The sequence below is a fragment of the Notamacropus eugenii genome, chromosome X (genome assembly GCF_028372415.1).
Source record: "Notamacropus eugenii isolate mMacEug1 chromosome X, mMacEug1.pri_v2, whole genome shotgun sequence".
NCBI classification, from domain to species: Eukaryota; Metazoa; Chordata; class Mammalia; order Diprotodontia; family Macropodidae; genus Notamacropus; species Notamacropus eugenii.
In genome coordinates, this window is record NC_092879.1 from 36,528,560 (window position 1) to 36,549,328 (window position 20,769).

The window sequence follows — 20,769 nt, forward strand, 5'->3', positions numbered from 1 at the left end:
CCTTGTTTCACATTATCCCCAACTAAACTGGCCTATTACTATTCCCCATTTGGAATGTCCCACCTTTGCATAGGCTGGTTCATCAAGCTCTAAATGCCTCGTCTCCTCACTTCCATCTCTTAGAATGCATAGCCATTGCAGGGGGCATTGTATATTGAATAGGACCATAGTCTCTGGCTCTTTGCTAAGAGATTTGTGCCTTGTTAAAATACCATAGCAACTTCTGATGAGTTACCAGTGGAATGAATCAAAGATGATTGGTCACAAGTTGCCTACGTGGTACACTAGAAGAGGGAATGTGGAAAACCCCATTCTCCTCTCTTTTCTGTGACTCTTCCACCATTTTCTCACTTTGTAGCACAATCACACTGACGGGATTCCAGGGAAAAGGGGTAGATCTCCCCTGCTCCTCCCCCACCTCAATGCAAGATCAGCGGCAAATGACAGAGATAATGCTTGCTTACTTGAATATGAGTTCATTCCTGCTTTCTTCTCTGAGTACCACCCTCCTTCCAGTTACCAGCAATCCCAAGAAATAGATGTTTCCAACCTTAGTTATAAGCATATGAGTTCAAGAGTTTCTGAGTCAAATACTGTCTGCCCAGTTGCCTGGAGGACAATATAACTATGGGTAGCGAAGAAACCTAATCCATGCCTGACTGGCCAGGATATCTGCTCCTTGTTAATTGCTCAAGTAGGTCAAGTCTAAGAGGGATGTGAAATATCTATTTCAAGAATCTCACAAGATTATTTTTATTTTTCAGCTTATGCCTCTGTATTTATGTCAGCCTAATGAACATAGTGCCAGGTTTGGAGTCAGAAAGAACTGAGTTTGAATTCTGCTTCAGACACTTAATACTGCATGACTTTGGTAGGTCACTCTGAGCCTCAGTTTCTGCATCTGTAAAATTAAAATGAGAATAAAAACTGCCATATCAGACTGTCACAAGAACCAATTAAACATATATACATAAACATATGGTATTGTTATTATTTTGATATTATATAAATATTTTCAGTGGTAAGGGAAATGAAACTCTGTCCTTCAGGTGATATCTGTATTATACACTAAGTACCTTTTCTAGAAGGGTCCTCCTTACCCAGAGGTTTGGAGGTTTGTCTAGACACAAGTCAAACTTAAACTTTGTCTTAGAGGTTTTTCTGGAGTTACTCTGAGTTTGGGGTGAAGAGCTGGAGTCTGTGTCTTATTCTAATCCTCCCTGTTATATTGCATTTGCATTCAGGTAATCAGCTCAAGATGCAATTCTTACAAGTGAATTTGCCACAATTCTTCCAATTTTGGAACTTCCCCTGAAATTGCTTTATATCTATTTCACATATATATATATGTATATATGTATATGTATATATGTATATGTATCTATGTCTATGTATGTATATATGTATATACATATACATAAGTGGGGATAGGATGGGTGTGTGTGCATGTATGTGTGTTTGTATCTATGTATGTATATGTATATATTGTATATACATATATATATATACATATATATATATATATATATATATATATATATTCATATAGACCTGTGTATGTTACTTCTCCCCTCTTGCGACCTCCCCAAACAGACTGTTTTCATTCTTGATGTTGTCTCTCTAGTGCCCAGTGAAGAGTCTGGCATTGACACTTAGTGAATGCTTATTGGTTTGAATCGAATCTATATATTTGGCTCTGTGGGTCTCCTATTCAACAGATAATTTACGTTCTTAAATGATGACACCGCTGAGAAATGCACTTAAAAGAGATAGATGGAGAAGGCACTTATATTTCTTATTTATCTAATTCGTCCTTTATATTCTAGTGAGCTCTTACTGGTTTGTGTGTCCCTCTAGGCCTAGATATGGAACCACAGTCGGGCCTCAAGATACAGCAGAGGAAACCTCCTTAGTTCCTGTAACAAATTTGTTCCTGCTTCTAGATATAGCTATTAGGCTAGGCAATTTTCAGGAGACTAAATGGGTTACTCAGAGTCTGGTCAACTTCCTTGAGTTTCCAAATGGTTATTGCTTTATTATTATGGTATATCATGTTTAATTTTTTTTCTATTCATTTCAATGGTTTCATTGTTCTCACACACTTAGTTGTTTTGCATATTCTAATTGGGATTCCAAACATTTTTTAAATGATCTTCAATTAAGGTTTAATAAAAAAATTTAATGGGGAAGAGTCCAAAATAAAAGAAGTCCTAATAACAAAAGTAGTTCATTTTCATCTGGTCTTAAGCTTAAAAACAAATTTGGGATTTATATGCCCAACAATAAAGGTCCCTTGTGAGTTTTCTCAAAATGAGGTAAACAAATATTGCTTTCTGTGGAATAGTTGAACATAACCTGGACGTAGTGGATGTAACTAGGCATGTAGGTGATATAGTGAATATAACCTCTCTGAGATTCCTTCCAGTTCCAAATCTGTGACCCACAATAAAATGGCATTTTTTTTTAATGTAGTGGAATTCCTTAATAGATCTTTTTAACACAATTCCCTAGAAATGTTTGTAATTCATTTGGAATCTTGCTTAAAATCCTTGGTGCTGTCAGATGGCTAAACATTAAAAACTAACAATTCTTTTTGTCAGTGGAAATGACTTTGAAGGTATATTAACATCTGCTTGGTCTCTCTACCCTAATAACCATGGGACCTTTCCATCTTACTTGCAACTAAAACCTTTCATATATGTTATCCCCCCTCCCCACTCCGCCTCCATGAGAACATGTGACCTCCAAGAAGGATCTCACTTTTCTATTTGTAACTCCAGGACTTGGCAGAATACTTTGCATATAGTAAGTGTGATCCTTGAGGGCAAACTTTCTATTCTCTACTCTGGATTTTTGTGTCCCAGTAAGGATGGGAGAACAAGGACTCATATCTTTGCACTAGCATCTCTGTAGGGCAAGACTAGATGCCCTCTGAGGTTCTTCTCAATTCTAAATCTATGATTCTGTGATACTACTAGCAGCACAAGAAGGTCTAGTAAACATCAGTAAAATAGTACCAATAATCATTTATTTCTTTTTCTATCCCCAATATAGAAATCCCTGTTTTTGCTGACTATTTATGCTCTTCTTAACAAAGAATGAAATGGAGAACTCAGATGAATGCACTATGATATAAATGTTTAACCTTCTCATAGCATTAAGTCCTGCTGCACAAAATATGTCAGTTATCCTTATTATGAAAACACATTTGAAATATGAACTGATTGAAAAATATTTGTTTCCTTTCTGAAGATTTGGAGAGAAAGAACACATTTCTGCCCTAGAAACAAGTAAATAGTTTATGAACTTTTTGATTGAAACGAAATGCAGCAAATAGAGTAAAGATTTGCAAAGTCACCAAATCCATTGCATTCAGGAAACACCAGCAGGCCACCTTCATAGAAGCATGCAGATATGAATAGTTTTCAGATTGCAAGAGATCTCATCCGTCCTCCCCTTTTGTCAGTGTGAAATATAGAAGCTGTCACTGGCTTCTTGACTTCAAGGCTGATAGACAGAAGGATATGTCAAGTAAAGGAAACTTCTCCTTTATGATAACCTGACATCCTAAGGTTTCACAAACAGCTCACCTGGTTTAATGTCGGATTTGGAAATCCTTTGTGCTGGTGATGCTTTGTGGTGGTTGTGTAACTGTTCAAAGTCCTGGTGAAGTCAGAGAAAATCAGTTTCTGCCCCTCTTAGTCCAGAAATGTTTTACAAAGCTTCTCCTGCTTCATTATTTTCTTTTAAATTCGGCATACTGCTTCACCTAGTATATTTGCATATTTGCAGAAGGCAGTGCAAAGTGTATTGGATTTTCTTAAGCATACTTAAGGTTATTTACCTAGTCAATTAAATTAGTGTACCTAGCATTTCTTGCTTGAAATTAAATTTTTGGAATATATCTGTTTTGTCTGTAATACCTGCATTCTATGCTCCAAAATCCTGGCTTGACTCAAATTACATGATACATTCAAGTATCTGCCGAAGAGAGAGGAGTTGGGGCATTACTGGTAACCTGTGAAACCCAAAGCGTACAAAGGCAGCAGCTGATTGACTGGTAAGCTTTGTTCAGGTAATGAGCAGAGGTGAGTGGTTCTGTGGATATTGATGCTTGGTGCCTTTTTAAAATTATTCTTTCTTTAAGTAGGAGCAAGTCATTGGGAAACATCAGTTAGTTTGTGTGGTCTTGGTTTATAAAGACTTTCAGGAGATAGATACAATCGTTTTCAAAAACAATGTTCTCTGTGGGAAAGCCAACCATTTCCAGGGTTCCTAGGTTCCATGTGTCTCAGTGTAGGAACCTCCAACTTGAGTAGATTTTTTTTTAATCTATCAGGCTTTCAGTTCTTCATCTTCTGTATTGACTTTTAGGTGATACAGAAAGTAAATCCTACATTCCTACTGAAGCTGTAAATTCCTTCTGATTTCTTATCTCATCTCAGATGTTGTACTGCATACAGTGTCTTCTCAAAAGTCTGCTAATGAAACAAATATACAGATCCTATTTATTTCACTGTTTAGCAGTTGCATTTCTTTTCCTGGAAATGACCACCTGGGATGTCAGTGAGATGCCTTTAAGCCCCAATAATGAAGCAAGCTGTGGGTGTGCTGTTGGAACCCTAGGGTGCCATTAAAAACCATGGAGCTAGGCTTGTAGGCCTCCTGACTACATGGGAAGCAGAAAAAGATTGAAAATGTATTTGAACTGATTAAGAGCAGTCCTGGAATATAAGTAAAGAGGTGACTTTTCTGATGATTGGTCTCTTTCCTAGGATGGATGGTCAGTGCTTTGCACTACCCTGGAAGCCCCACCCAAGACCTGGAGTCAAACCTCAGCCATCTCACCAATCTGCTACATGAGCCTCGGCAAATCTCTTCACAGCTCTATACCTCAGTGACCTTACTCACAGAACGGGAATAAAATACCTGCTATCCCTGGTTTCATAGGGCTGTTGATCAAGTGGTTTAAAAGTCCAGCCCAGGCTCAGAGATTTAGATCTGGAAAGCTATCAAGTCCTTGTGCTATGCATAAGGAAACTGAGGTTCATAGACATCCGTTCACTGACTTGCTTGGGGTCCCACAATGAGTAGGCACCTGTGGTAGGATTTGGATCTGTGTCTTCCTGCCTCCAAATTTAGCACCCTCATCGTTATTCCAGGCTGCAGTTACTAAAGGATGCTGCCTCAGGCTTCTCCTCTGCTCCCCAACCTCACTGTTCTTTTCCTCCCCAAGAAGCATTTACAGGCACCATCCTTTAAATTTCCCTCAAATGGAACCCAGCTAAAGAAATGTCAACTATGGCAAAAGGGAAATTCTAAGTATCTGTTTGCCATAAATGGTCTGAAATTAGTCCCCTAGAAATTTAATCCTTGAGAGAATCGACTGCAGGTTTCAAATATGTGTCCCACAACACTCTGGTGTGTGGTCTGAACCAGATGAAAATATAATTGGGAAATATTTAACACAAAAAATAAAAATAGAAAAAAACAAAACCATAGGAAATGCTACTTTGGTTTTTTGGAGGCAATTTGGGTTAAGTGACTTGCTCAGTTAAAAACTGAGGCCAGTTTTGAACTCAGGTCCTCCTGACTCTACGACCGGAGCTCTATCCACTATACCATTTTACTGCTACAGTAATGCTACTTTTTAAAACTATTCAACCTGCAGGCATCCTTATGTACTGATTATTGGACCTCATTTTTATTTGAATTTGACATCACTGAGGTAAACCTCATCCAGGCCTGGAGTCAGGAAGGCTCAATCTCCTGAGTTCAAGTCTCACCTCAGACACTTACTAGTTGTGTGATCCTGGGCAAGTCACTTAGCCCTGTTTATCTCAGTTTCCTCATCAGTAAAATGAGCTGGAGAAGGAAATGGCAAACCACTCCAGTATCTCTGCGAGAAACCCCCCAAATGGGGTCACATGTAGAGTCAAATGCAGCTGAAAGGATGAAACAACGACAAAGTCCCTGGAGCCTGATGATTAAATTTATATTAAGTCCTTCTTGTCTTAGGACCTGACAAACTACATTTTACTTTTTAACGTCAGTGTTGGAGACAGCTCTTTTATAGTAAAACTTAAACCAATTTTATTCATTTTTTATTGAAGTAATCAAAAACATTTATTGATTTATTTTTTTCAAAGAAAAGAAAAACTAGTGAAAACATCTGCTTTATATCAAATTCTAGCAAGACTTGTACTCTTAATCATTGCTCCAGTAGAGATTTTATCAATAATTTTTTTTCAGAAAAAAAAACCTAAAAGTTCTTTAAAAAAAACTTTTGCTTAGCACTTTTATATTTGTACCACCTTCATTCAACTTTGCATGAAGACAAAAGCACTAAGTTTTTTTCAGTCTTTAACATGGAGTAAATGGTTAAGTTTGTCTATAGCACATTTAATTTATTGTGAAATACTTAAGAAGCAGTGTGGCACCGCAGGATGAGCACCAAACTTGAATCACAAGACTTAAGTTTGAATCCCAGCTCTGCCCCATCTTGCCTGGGACTTCTGGCAAGTTAAGTCATCTAATTTCTCCAGGAACCATTTTCCTCATTTGTAAAATGAATTGTTCAATCACATCTGACTCCTCATGACCCCATTTGAGGTTTTCTTGGTAGAGATACTAGAGTGGTTTGCCATCTCCTTCTCCAGCTCATTTTACAGATGAGGAAACTGAGGCAAACAGGGTTAAGTAACTTGCCTCAGCGTCACACAGCAAGTAACTGTCTGAGACCGGCTTTGAACTCAGAAAGATGAGTCCTCCTGACTCAAGGCCCAACATTCTATCCACTGTGCCATCTTTATGGGTTGGACTAAATGATTTCTAAAATGCTTTCAATCCATACATCTATGATTATTGGATTTTGGCTTACTTGAAAAAATAATTAAGGATGCTGAGAATGGGTAATGAAGAACATCTTCATTTGGGAGACAAGGACCACAATGACAGTGTATACACTGTCAGATGCAGGCCTTGTAGTAGATATTTTCAGCTTAGTTGGTTTTTCCTTTGTTACAAGAATATATTTTCAATGTATGGGTGGCAGAAAAAAATGACTAAGTTAAAGACATCAGTTAAACATATATTTTTTTCAAACCTGCAATGTGTTGCCAGATTCTGGGGGTCTAGGATGCCCTAAATTCAACTTAATTAAATTCAGCAAGTATTTAATTGTTTAGTGTTTGCAAAAGCTTGTACTAAACAAGCATACAGTTAAGAAAATGATTTGAAACAAGAGAAAAAACTCATAATCTCTGAACACAGCTGATACAATAACTAAAACGAATAATTAAGGGATGACAAAGCCTCATTTTTATTATGTGCATTAACGTGAAGAAAATGTTTGCAGCAATGTAGAATCTACTGCTAAAGAATGGCCGTGTAGTATAATGAAAATAGACCAGGATCTGGAGTCAGGGGGATTTCGTTCTGTATGAGTTTTGTGCTACTTAGTTGGCTGTGAGTGTGGGTAAGTCATTTGATCTGTCTTAACCTTAATTTCTCGTCTTTAAAATGGGGAGTGTGGTAGTGATATCTCCCTTTTTCTAATGTGTGCAATACGTGGTTTTATTTTCACTACCAACATAGTAACCCCAAGAGCCATGATGGCAAAAATCCAAAAGCATTCTTTGATAAGATCAGCTGACCATTCATATGATGGCTTGCACCCAGAACTGTTTTAAAGGATAAGTGAAGAACACAAGCCTTAAATTAGATACCAGTTGCAAACATGATATGTTTAGTAACAGTTTTCCTTTCATGATATGAGGGTAAATATCTGCAGCTACTCAACATCATGTCCATTTGTGTCCATTGCTTCTGAGTTCAACTCTTCCCCATGAAGAAAATAACTTGTTCTCCTATTCCTGATAAGAAAAAATACATGGAATTGTTAACAGTAATTTGAAGATAGAGCATGTCCATTTGATCAGTGACAGTGATTCTTGAGATAGCAGTTAGGAGTGAGAAAAACATCTTATGCAAATCACTCTACAAAGTTTTATTGTTATTAATAATCAGGTCTGTATTGTTCCATGTGTATCTTAAGCAATGCTAAAGGGCCCTCAAGGTCCATGCAAACAGGGGGTTTAGCTCAAGTTCCTTTTCTCTAGAATCAAGTAACTTTTTTTTTAGCCTAATTGGAATTTCTCTTCCTGGTCATGTTAAGTGGAATCAATATGGTGCCACTCTGAGCCTTATGGAAGATTCTACTAACTACTGAGGGATCATGGTGCTAGGATAGACAAGGGCCTTTTCCTTTAGGAATCAGACTTGGTAGGGAAATGACAAAGGGTATGGTGATTGCATATGTCTGTGTAGAGAGGTTGTGTGATGACTGAGAAGGTGCCTTAAATCTGCAATGAGTAAAAATAGATTTAAATTATATCTTTGCTACTTCTTTTGTGACCTTGGGCAAGTCTATGAACCATCCTCAGTTTTCTCATCTGCAACATGAGGGGATTAAACTAGGTAATGCCAGAGTTCTTTTCCATTTTTAAATTTATGATTTTATGAACTAGAAATGCAAAAAAGTAACATCTGCTGTATTTCCTCATTCACTACGAGACATTTTGTGTATTTTTCTATTTTAAAATATAAAAATAGTCATAAGAAATAAGCTATTTTTCCATTAAAACTGTTTAATGAAAAGTTTGTCAGTATGATACTGCAGATCTTATTGTTTTGTTTGCTTTAAATAATATTAATTAGGAGGAAAAGTCCCTAGCCTTTAGTACCTAAGAGTGCCAGAGGGTAATGTTATTAATAATATCACTGACAGTTGTAAGGTACAAGTGTAGAAGGAAGGAAAAAAGAAAGAGGAAAGAGGAAAGAAGTGTGAAGCAAAATGAGAAAGGGAAAGAAAATAAAGGGAGTGATAAATTGCCCTGGCTTACATTCAAGACTTCCTCCCCTTCCCTTAATATATGAGAAGAACATTTTGGATATGGTAAACCTCAAATCAGTATATGCTATCATAATAATAAAATAGTTTCTAAAATAGTGGACCAGATGAAAATAACTGGAAATGTAGTAGATTTTAGCTTAATTCCGACTTAGTTCCCAATATCTAATTTGACCTGAAAAATAATTCCATTTGAAAAGAGGCAATTGTAAATTTCAGGTATTTGTCCTGAGAACCACATATACTGTAGTAAATGCATTTTTATCCTTACAATAGCCAAATGAACAAATCCATTCAGGGAAAATGCCAGTTATCTTATTGAGCATTATAAAAAGAAAATTGATGATAACATTTCATTTCACATGAAAAGAGAAAGGTTTTCAGGCAGAACATATATAAAGGATAATTTAACTCAGAGGTGATTTTGAAATTATTTGGCTTTCAGTCTTCCAGACTGTAAATTATGAAAAAGTTTAACCAAAATTTATCTTTTTTCCAATGATAGGGGTAGGCTACCAGTAAGAAAGAAAAAAGTCAACCTTCTTGCTTAAAAAATAAAATAAAGCCCAAGATGAAAGGTCCTTCCTTATATTTTATCCTTTTCTTATCTTTGAATAAGTTTTTAAAAATTAATATATTTGTCACATTATTTTTAAAAATATTAACTTCCATGGATTTATCCTTGGTGTGAAAGGGGGAAAAAAAGGCTGAGCTTCTTAAACTAGCTTCATAATTTAGAGAATAAAAAACGTTAACATACTCTATTGTACACTGATCAAAGGCATAATTATTGTACGCTCTTTAATTTGGGATGATTATTTTAATGTTCATTCCCAATTATTCTGACTTCTGCTGAGAAGGGTTGACATGTGGTATTTTTATTTAACACAGATCTAGAAAGTTGGGTAATTTAAATAGACGGTTAAATATACCCAGCACCTGAAATAAGCTTGCATATATGAAGCTTTGATTTATAAAACTGGCTGAGTTTCAATCAGTAAGAATATCATTTTAAAATAGCATCTCCATTAACTGCATTATGTAGCAGACTCTGATTTTTGTCTTAACTGTTAAAATACAAATAATGTAGTAAAAGAGTAGATTGTTTCCTACCACTGATATAACAAGGAATGTTTTATGGAAAGTTTTCATCTAAATGTTTTCTGTTAACGTAGAACATATTTGATTCAGTATTTCATGGTATTATTGTAATTAATAATTCATTGTCATATTCATATTCAATAGAATTGATGTAGAAATAGTCCTAGTTAAAGCTGATCTCTTACGTATAGCTCTTCTGTGTTTCATGTTTTCTGGACTGTGGTGCAGGTGATTAAAACGACTGCTTTTTGTAGACAAATAAAAATATTGACGTGTAAGCTCATCTCCTCTAAACTCAGTGAAGCTGTCATGGGGAAAATTCCAGTGACAGAGAGGATGATGGGCACGATATATACCACAACCTTTTCCCATATGATTTTGATATCTTCTTTATATTTTAAAAGGTCTTCATTACATATAGCAAGATATTATGAGTATGGGTTATGGCAACATCCATCAAAACAGTTTTTTTTTTTATTTTTATGGACGAATATTATATCCAGATCATTGCAAGTAACAATTCTGCCCATGATAAATGGTCCAATATCAGGACAATTGATATGCGGAGTGCTCCAGGATATCTGAGGTCTATGTTTTTTGTTGTCACTGCTGTTGTTGTAACAGGAATAAATTATCTATTAATTAATAAGTATTGAGTTTCTGGTATATAAGTCTAGCCATCAGGTTATTTTTGCTAGATATACAGTAGTTGATGAATTTGAGTTATTTGTGATGATGTCCTATTGAAATGACCCACTGTATCTTTGTGTAATTTGCATTAATCAATAAGTCAACTCCCTAAGAATAACCTGGCTATTATTTCCAGTGGATTTCCTGACTTCCTCCAAGTCCTAGCTTAAAATCCTGCCTTCTATAGGAAGCCTTTCTTGATCTCTCTTAATGCTATCACTTTTCTAGCGTTTTTGTGATTTCTGGTTTATCCTGTATATAGCTTATTGTTGTCTCACTTGTGAGACTGTGAGCTCCTTGAAAGCAGGGACTGTCTTTCTTTGTGTTCCTAGCACTTAGCATAGTGTGATAGGCATTTAATAAATGTTTATTGGCTATTGATGACCTGATCCTAAGTTGTCACCATAAAGCCCTCAATTTCTTGAAACAAATATAGATGACTTAACCAATTGTTCAATTATTCTTTGTCAATATATTATTGGCTGATAGAAGAGGGACTTGATTATTGACTGGCATCCTGGGATTTGTACTTCAGAGGGCTGAACACTAGCTCTCCCAGCACTAAATTGAATTGGTTGCTGTTTTAAACATACATTTAGAAGTGTATCTGTTTCTTTCAGCTCATCACAAGGTATTTCCTGTGTGGCATCATCTGTCTTTATCGAATGATCAAAGCACTTTATTCCTTTCAGATTGCTTACAGCATTAATCAGATGTAGTTGACAATTTTGATAGATGCAATAGAGTTATTTGTGCCCTATGTGATTACATTAATTGGGAATGGGGTTGAAAACCTCTATTATATTGAGTTCATATGAATGGCCCCCATTGAGGACCATTTGATTCCACCTTTGGATCTTGGCTGTTTCACAGATTCTGTCCGGAGGCAAACCATTTTCCATTAATATCTGACAAATCCATTGGGATGTACTTATGGCCACTCTATTTTTGTGCAGTGAAGTGATGTCTGCTTACTTCAAAATTACCAGTGAAAGTTTTCAACCTGTTTCATGCCCTCTGAAAATGGTTATCGGTACCCTTCCTCCTTTTGGACAAGAAAGTATCAACCTTTCCATCACTGCCTTAGGATGATGGGGTCCATTGCTTCATTAATATTGTAGGGGCTCTTTGTCAGGATATTTGCCAAAGAGTGTATGGTCCATTTTACAATCCCAAAAGTTTATATTAAGACCAATAGTGTAAGGGTGTTAAGTGCTGTAAGTGCATTCTGCCATTTCAGCTTTGATTTCAGGATAGTAAGTCTCTTGGCTATTTACCTGTGATAGAAGAATGATGCCTTCTAGGCTAACTGAAGCTTGGAAAGCTATTTGTCCTTATGCCAAATGGCCAAAGACCACTGTGATTTTTTAGTTCTAACAGGTAATATTAAATTATTCTCCCTTGAAGTCATTTGCTTTTCTGTCATTGTGTCTATGAATCATTTTCAGCATTTATTCTGATTTGGGATAGAGGTAAGAACACTGGACATGTAATCCTCATGTGAGCTTGAGTTCTGCCTGGAGCATTTATTAGCAAAATAACCTTTGCTAAGTGACAAACTCTTTGAGCCTTAGGTGGAGCATCTATAAAGCAAAGTAATGATAAAGCAAAGTAATAATATTTGTATTCTCTTTATGAGGTTGGTAGAAAGTGTTTTGTAAAACTATGCAAAAGTAAGAATCATGTGAAAAATAAGAGTAAATATAGTCCAAGGCACTGTCTTATGAGTAAAATGCATGTATAGACGCTACTCAAAGATCTTTGCTTCCTTCTTGATTCTTGGATGTGTTCTTAGGTCAATTAGTTGCGTAGTTGTGTTATGAATGGATGAAGTATGACTACTGTCTTTAATATTGCTTTTCATTTTTTTCTATTTTACTATTGTTTTATTAAATTTATATTCCCATCTAATTGCATTTTTTTTACATATTGATATACCTAAAATAGGGTTTGCAAAGAAACATGCTAAACTTTTGTGCCATAATCATTTAGAATCATCTCTGTGTCCATAGTGACAATGGTATTATGAGTATATGGAGTTGAGAGCCTGCTAAAACTCCTAAAGAAATCCTTTCTTGCATTCTGAAATCTAGGTTGCAGCCAAAGTCATATTGAATGTCTAAACAGATACCTGAAAGCTCTCTTGTTGATTCTGGAATCATTTGAGGAAAGCTAGCCCCTCTTGTCAAGACTCTAACATGGATGGGAGAGCAGGGCTATCACTATTATCTTTTGAGACTAGGGTTGTATCTTTGTCATCATTTGGGCAACTTTTAAGAAATTTTTGTTCAAATTATATTCTCAGATATAATTAGAGGAAATTGGGTTTTCTTCTTTAGTACTTCTTGGGACTCTGGATTGTAGTTGGGTTGGTTTCCCCCAAGTCTTCCTTCTATACTTTTTTTATTAATATTATTCTTTTCAATGTGGAATGTTTCCTTTTTTAAAGTCCTTTGCACACAGTGCTTCATTTCCTTCCTCCTTACTTTGCACTAGCTGTCTCCTCCTCTCTGGAATAGCTTTTAAGATCCTTAGCTTCTTTTAAAGCTTAGTTCAAGCCCGGCCCCTTACATGACACCTTTCCTGTTAGGTACAATTGCCTCACCTTTTCCAATTATGTTGCATTTAGTAGTTTGTAAATACTTGTATATGTGTACATAGAACTCAATAACAAATGAGTTCTTCAATGACAGAGACTGTTTCTTGTCTTTGTATTCTCAGCCCCGATCATAAGCACCTAGCACATAGTAGGTACTTGTTGATCAGTTACCTGAGTGTTTGATTGTGCCTCATCATAGTCTCTAGATTCTCATAAGCTCTGGTAAGTCCAAGTAACCTAGAAAAGAACTTTGTCTTTGCCATTTACTGCTTTTTTAACCTTGGGTAAGTCATTCAGTCCCTCTCATCTCCAGATATTTATTTACTACTTTTAAGGTTTATAAAGACACCGTAGTGCTCTGATGTACATTATTTTATGATGACATTTTGAGGTTAACAAGTTGAGTATTTTCATTTGTGTCCAACTGTTCATGATCGCAATTAGGGTTTTCTTGGCAAAGGCACTAGAGTGTTTTTCCTTTTCCTTCTCCAGCTCATTTTACAGATGAGGAAATTGAGGCCAACAGGATTAAGTGACTTGCTCAGGGTTATGTAGCTAGTACGTGTCTGAGGTCAGATTTGAACTCAGGAAGATGAATCTTCCTGACTCCAGGTTCAAACACTCAGATCTCTATAAAAAAGATATCTGGAATCTCATGAAGCTGGATGTTCCCTCCCCTCCAGTTCTGCTGAACACATTTAGTCCATGGTTGCCCAACTTGTACTTGTCTTGGCTGTGTCCACCCATATGCTCACTCTAAGTGGCTGATGCAAGATGCCTGGGGCTGCCTTATTTTCTCCTCACTTGTTGAAGCTACCAGTGAACCATGTGGGAAATCCTCTTGCTGCCTCTCTCATCACATGATTCACCCATCTTCTATTTTAATCAAGCAGTTCTTCAAAGGCATCTTCAAAATTCCTTGCTACATGCTTTTTGACCAAATAAAACCCAGAAAATTACTAAGGTTAAGAAATTAAAATAAAAAGTTTTACTTTTTAGAGTATCTCAAAGGGAAGCAAATACATGTAGTTGGTAATATTTTCAAAAACTCTGGCTATTTTATTCTGTGCAGTTTATTTAAATCTAACTCTAAGCGATTACTGAGCCCAAGGGGCTGGGACACTTACCCCTCTCCTTTCTCTACCATGAGACCCAGGTACATAATTCAAGCTTGGAAGAGCTTTGCTGTTAATGAGAAGGGGGCTAAGCTTTTTGGCTCATTAAGCTATCACCATACTACCCTAGGATCAAAATATTCAAAGTTTAGATTTTGGCTCATTTATAGCTCCTCCACAGAAAGGCAGAGTAAGGAACTCAATTTATGAAACAGGTATTTATTTTCTACATGCAAAAGAAATGCTGAATATTAAAGACTTGTAACTCATGTTTATAGAACAACTTAAAATAATATTCATCATAAACACTAACATTTTATATTGCACCTATTATGTTCCAGGCATTGTGGTTTATGTATATGAAATGTGATCTTTACAACAATCCTGGGAAGTTTCACAGTTTTATATTTTAAAGTTGAGGAAACTGAGGTAAACAGGTTAAATGACTTACTCAAAGTCTCACACAGCTAAGCATCTGAGGCAGACTGAGGCTGTCATTGAAGTCAGGTCTTCTTGACTGTGCGCACAGATCTCTATCCCCTGCTCCACGAAGCTCCCAGTAACTTTCTTTATAACCACTCTTAGAATATGGTAGGAGATGGATACATAATCAACTTCAGAATATAAAGCATTTTGAAGAATTGCGGATGAGGCCTTTCACACTTCATTTTCATTGTCCACTATCTATCCCCAAATTCACATTTTCTGGTAAAATGCACCAGAGGTTTGTTCTTTTCTTGTCAGTGGTCATTTCCACTGAAAAAACTCCCTTTGCCACTAGTCAGTTCACTCAATGATTCCAGAATCCAGAGGCATTTTGAACCAAGGTCATCTCCAGTCCTGAACACATTTACCTTGAGCTTGATGCTTGGCTACTTTCTCAGAAATGACAAGCCAGGAGGGGACACATGAGGAATTCTCTTATTCTGGCTGCCATCTAAGAACAGTTACCATAATGCTAAGATAGACAGGAGCCAGGTCATATCCTACTCTTCCCTGGGAGTCATAGATCTCTATGATGCCCCTTTGGAAGGTCAAAGGAGAGAGAGAGCCAGAACACCCTTGTAAAAGAACAGAGAGGACTGAAGTGTCATTCATTGTTTGCCATGTTGTCCCCAAAACACCATGCCTTTTCTGTATGTATCGAGAAGCAGCCAGGGAGTTTTTCACCAATATTGTACCCAAATGCTGAGTCACACATGTGATCAGCAAAAAACAGGCAAGTAATATGTGCCCATGCTTTGTGCCAACCCCATTATATATGAGTATAGCTACACATTTCTTTTCTTATGCTCTTTTTAAGTTAAATAAATATGAGGTGCAAAGATTTTAAGACCTATAAAACCTCTCCATCAGATGCGTACTGCTGTGAAAGAATAAATTGCTTTCATGCAGATTTGGGAGGGAAGAAAAAGACATGAAACAACTGTGGGATTTATCATTCAGTTGGCTAAGCAACATGCTAAAATTTACAGATATTAAAAATAAAGTACATAATCAACATTGCTATAGACTTCCTATTTATTGAGCAATTTGACTTTTAAATAAGATATGCCCCTCCCACATCCTCCCTGGAATTTTCTTTGCACCCTTTGAGAATGAAGCATGCTGGAGTGGAGATTTAATGAGTGAGACCTTTTTTCTTTTTTTAACTCCCAGTTTTATCACTAATTAGCAGTGTGTTCTTGGGTAAATCGTTTCAACTTTTTAGTCTTAACATTTCCTCATCTACGAAAAGTGTAGCTGTAGCTAGATGATTTTTAAACATTGTGTCTGTGACTTACTGAGACACAGGAATTTCAGCTACTCATAGAAATCACCTGCATATTTACATAAAAATAGTAACTCTGGGAGAACTTTTGGTCTGTTGCTTCAGAAAATTTAAATTAAAAAAACTGATAAAAATTATTTTAGTATTCAGGTGGAATAAGAAAAAGTAATCAAGGAAAAAGCAAATTGTTTTTTATTTTCCCTGCTCCTAGGAGATCTTTCACCATATTTTAACATTTGGAGCTATCTACAGACCCCTAAACTAGTCAGAAATAATTTCCTTATCACTTTACCATTCTCTCCAAAATGAATTATGGAGAAGTTACTGCTGGTTTTACACCTGGTTTTTACAACTTTCAGAATGATCCTTCCAACATTTAAATCACAGGGATGACACAGATATCTCCACTATGGATAATTAAATATACTTAACTCAGAATTCTTTTCTCTCTAGGTATACAGATATCAAAAACAAGAAGTCAGACACTTTGTAATGTTTGTTTTGCTAGTACAAGTAAACTTGAGTAATAAAAAAAATCATCAGGCTGCTTGTTAATTAAATGGTGATATTATTGCAGATTTAAGGAAACTCGTCCAATTTATTTTAAGATGACTCATTATTCTGTCATGCCAGCTTACTTAGTTAAAACAAAGCTCATAGTACCAATGGAGATTAAAGATAATATAAAGATAAATTGATATCTTTCTTTACACTGAGATAATGGGTCTCATAAAGCCAGTGGGTTATTTTTTAATACAGCTTCCAAGAGAACCTTTTTGAAAGTAAAAACTTGTAATTACAACATTAATTTCATTTCACTTAAAAATGGCAATATATAACATATAGATAGGTAAATATGTGCATATTGTGCAGCAAATTTAATTTATATTGACATTTTACGAACATTTCATTCATAGGACCTTTAACTGAGTTAAACTATTTAATTGAAACCTGACCTTCATCTTTTAAGAAGGGTATTGGGTTCATTCTTAAATTTATTTCTCCTATAAGTAGAAAAAAATAAAATGCATTTTAAAAATCATTTTTATAAAAATATATTTTTCTTGGACCATCCATCTCTAATTCTAGTTTTATATGGAAAAAATGCTTTTGGAATATTGGATTGAAGTCGACACTAATTCCCCCTACTGAAATATGGTTGCTCATGATAGTGAATTTAAAATTACTTTACCCTTTCTGAATTTAGATCTAGTATGGAGTTTGAATTCACTTCATAGAGGAAAATTGTGCTCAGGTCTTAGAAACTTCCATATATTTATGTGTGCATATATACACACAACACACACATTTGTGTATGTATATATACATATGTGCATATTTGAAGGTCAACATTGGCATAATTGTTAGGTAACCCCCACTGACAGCTCCTTCCTCTCTGGGTACTATTATGAAAAGCCTTTGTATTTTTGTTCACCTGTCCAAAAGAAGTTCCTTGTGTTTTATTCAATATTCTCATTAGGATTTTGCTTAAGGGTATCCATGAATTGTATAATCCTTGTTCCCATGTTGGGAAAGATTCAATTCTTTGAGGGCACTGCCATTTGTTATAAATTTCAGTGTGCATGACTATTTAAATGAGAATAGTTGTTTAAATTGTATTATTATTTTTAATTTACTTTTCTCCTTTTTAAATATTCCTTCACAATAATCATGCACATGTTACTACTCACTGTTGTTTATTATCCTGGCCTTCACACCAAGCTCCCTTGTAGTCAGAGTAGTTTTAAAAATGACTCTAGGTATTCTTCTGGATCTAAAGGATAAAATGTGGTTGGTAGACATTACTTTTCACAGGTAGGGAGGTGTTTGGTCATTAGTACTCAGCATATGCGCCTAGTAATATATTTGGTGTGTCTGCCCATTGTGACAGTGCAGTATTTGAGAAGTCCAAAGAAGGGGTTATAATGGCCAGTCAGGCCTTAAGAAGTACTGAGAGTACTTCTGGATCTCTGGAAAGGTCAGTCCACTGTGAAAGGACATTAATAGGAAGGGAACGTGGTCAAGAGATACGGTATAGAATCTCTGACATCAGGACATAAGTGTTTGGAGAATCCTTTAGGAAATATCAGAGCAGGGGTATTTAATGGAGGGCTTAGCGATGTGCTTCCAGTGAACTCAGCTAACTAGTCAGAAAACAAACATAAAGTATCCTTTACAAAGGGCATTCATATGTTCTCCACCCATCCTCATGATATTTGAAATAGACTTTCTCTGTCTTGTCACCTGGCGGGACTTAACTAGGTTGTGTGGTTGAGTGAACAAATTACTAGTTTTGAAGTCAGAGATTCTGGATTCTAACCTAACCCCAGCTGCTTAGGTTCATAGATATAGTTCAAGAAGTGACCTCAAAGCACATCTAATTCACTTCTCACCTCACCTCATCCCACACACCCCACCTCATTCTAAAGAGGAGGAAACTAAGATCCATGAAGGTTATGTGAGTAACCCAAAGTCACGCAGATAATAAAATCAGAGGCAGGGTATGAACTCAGGTAGTATTCTGCCCACTTTAGATGCTTTTTAGTTGTTGTTCAGTCACATTCGACTCTTTGTGACCCCATTTGAGATTTTCTTAATGAAGATGCTGGAGTGATTTGCCATTTCCTTCTCCAGATCAGTGTACAGATGACGAAACTGATGCAAATAAGGTTAAGTGGGTTGCCCAAGGTTACCCAGCCAGGATGTGTCTGAGGCTGGATTTGAACTCCTTACTCTAGGCTCAGAGCTCTATTCACTGCACCACCTTGCTGCCCCATACTTTGGTATGCTGCTAACAATGTATGTGATTTGGAAAAAGTCATCTTTTGTGTGCTTCAGTTTTCTCATCTTAATGAAGAGGTCAAACTAAATGGAAGTCCCTCCCAGCTTTAGAGACATGATTCTCTATTAATTCTATATTTCCAAAAGATATGTTCACATGGAAAAAATAGATTTAGCCTTCATGCCTTACTACATAATTTAATTCTAGTTTTTAATATAATGCAAACTAAATTTTTCAAGTTGGCACCTAATGACCACGTACCTTGAAATGCTCAGTGTTTTAAGGAAAGCCTTTTATTGCAACACATTCTTTTACTCTGAAATCCAAAAGCTATAGTGAACTCAGATACCAGCCAAGGGATAATTTGCAACTCAAAGACATAGGTATTGTTATGTAAGTAGCCAGAATATAATATTTTAATTGCTTACTTTCTCAGTTCAGGCTTGTTACTTGTAGTTATAGTAGATTCTATAGGCTTTAGTCACAGCACAAGAATCCAATCTTTGAATTTTACAACAGTATTACAAAAGCTTATTGCAAAAGACTATACAATACCTACTTATTAAACTAATGTAGGGATTTCAGGGGTACATTTCTTACATAAAGCAACCTTCTTCCATTCTCTCATATGCATTCATTACATCTAAATCAGCCTGTAGGGAACTAAGCTTTCTCTATTTAGAGATGCCTTCACCAACTCTTAGAACCTAAGTGTGAAGAGATCTCACATTTGGGTTGAAAATTTCATTTTCTAGATGTTTTCTTTTTTCTTTTTTTCTTTGCCTTTTGGGACTGGTTGTCCTTATGACATCCATGCCAGAAGTATGGTGGACATTTAACTACTGGAGCCCAATACTCATTGGCAAGCAAGATTTAACTGGCTCTGGTTTTCCATCCTGGACTGATTTGCTCCTTTTCAGACTCTCTGCTTCAATATATAAGGTATCCCCAAGATCTTACTGCAGTGTTCAGATATTAAAGCTATTAAAACTATAAGCCATCAAAGTTTAAAAATCCATTGAAACTTTAGAGATTTAGACACCAGATTTAGTGTGGACACCACATTGGCTTTTGTCCTATCATAGCTCAGAACTCCTCAACTCCAGGGCCCACCGACCTCATCCTCACCAGTAGAAGATTCTACAAACATGCACTACCACATCTGGCCCCTAGAATTTTCTTATGGAGCTCTGGTCATCCATCCCTTTTCCCCTCTCACCATATCAAAATAACAAAGAAAAAATCCAGTATCGTATTTTAGTAATTAGATATTTTCCATAGATAACTGGCTTAGAATGTCTTTTTGATATATTCACAGCACTACTTAGCCCTATGGTAGCAAACGGATATGGAAAAAGCGTAAAGTACTACTTGAAGACTTACTCATGATACCTTGTGTGTGCAAGGTGACTGGGAAAAACTGAGTCTCAGCTAAGGTAAAGAAAGCCCGTCAACAAGGCCTATTTTTCCATAGTTCCTTTTCAGGACTCCTCTAAGAATGACTTTTCAGCACAAGAAAATTCCATTAGAGAAGCAAAACATTTTTTATAAAAATTTCCTTTCTTTTCTTTCCCACTGTTGGCAAATAAATAAATTGGACCAATGTAGAAGATAGAGGGAAGAAAATTGTGTCATACAGGCAGAATTTTAACATGATATAATGAGTTTGCTTCCCAAGAATGTCAAGATTGTTAAATTAGGTAAGTTTTGGGACAGATTTTACCTTTCTGCTTTTTTTTCTTTCTACCCTTTCACCTATACCCTGATCTGTAAAAAATCATCTTTTAAAAATCAGAATAT

At 36.1% G+C, this 20,769-nt stretch overlaps 1 protein-coding gene across 1 annotated transcript in view; it reads left to right on the forward strand.

Annotated features, from left to right (window-relative positions):
- LOC140515394 (uncharacterized) overlaps positions 1 to 20,769 on the forward strand; it is a 1,104,438-nt gene that overhangs the window by 1,010,882 nt on the left and 72,787 nt on the right. The window lies entirely within an intron of this gene.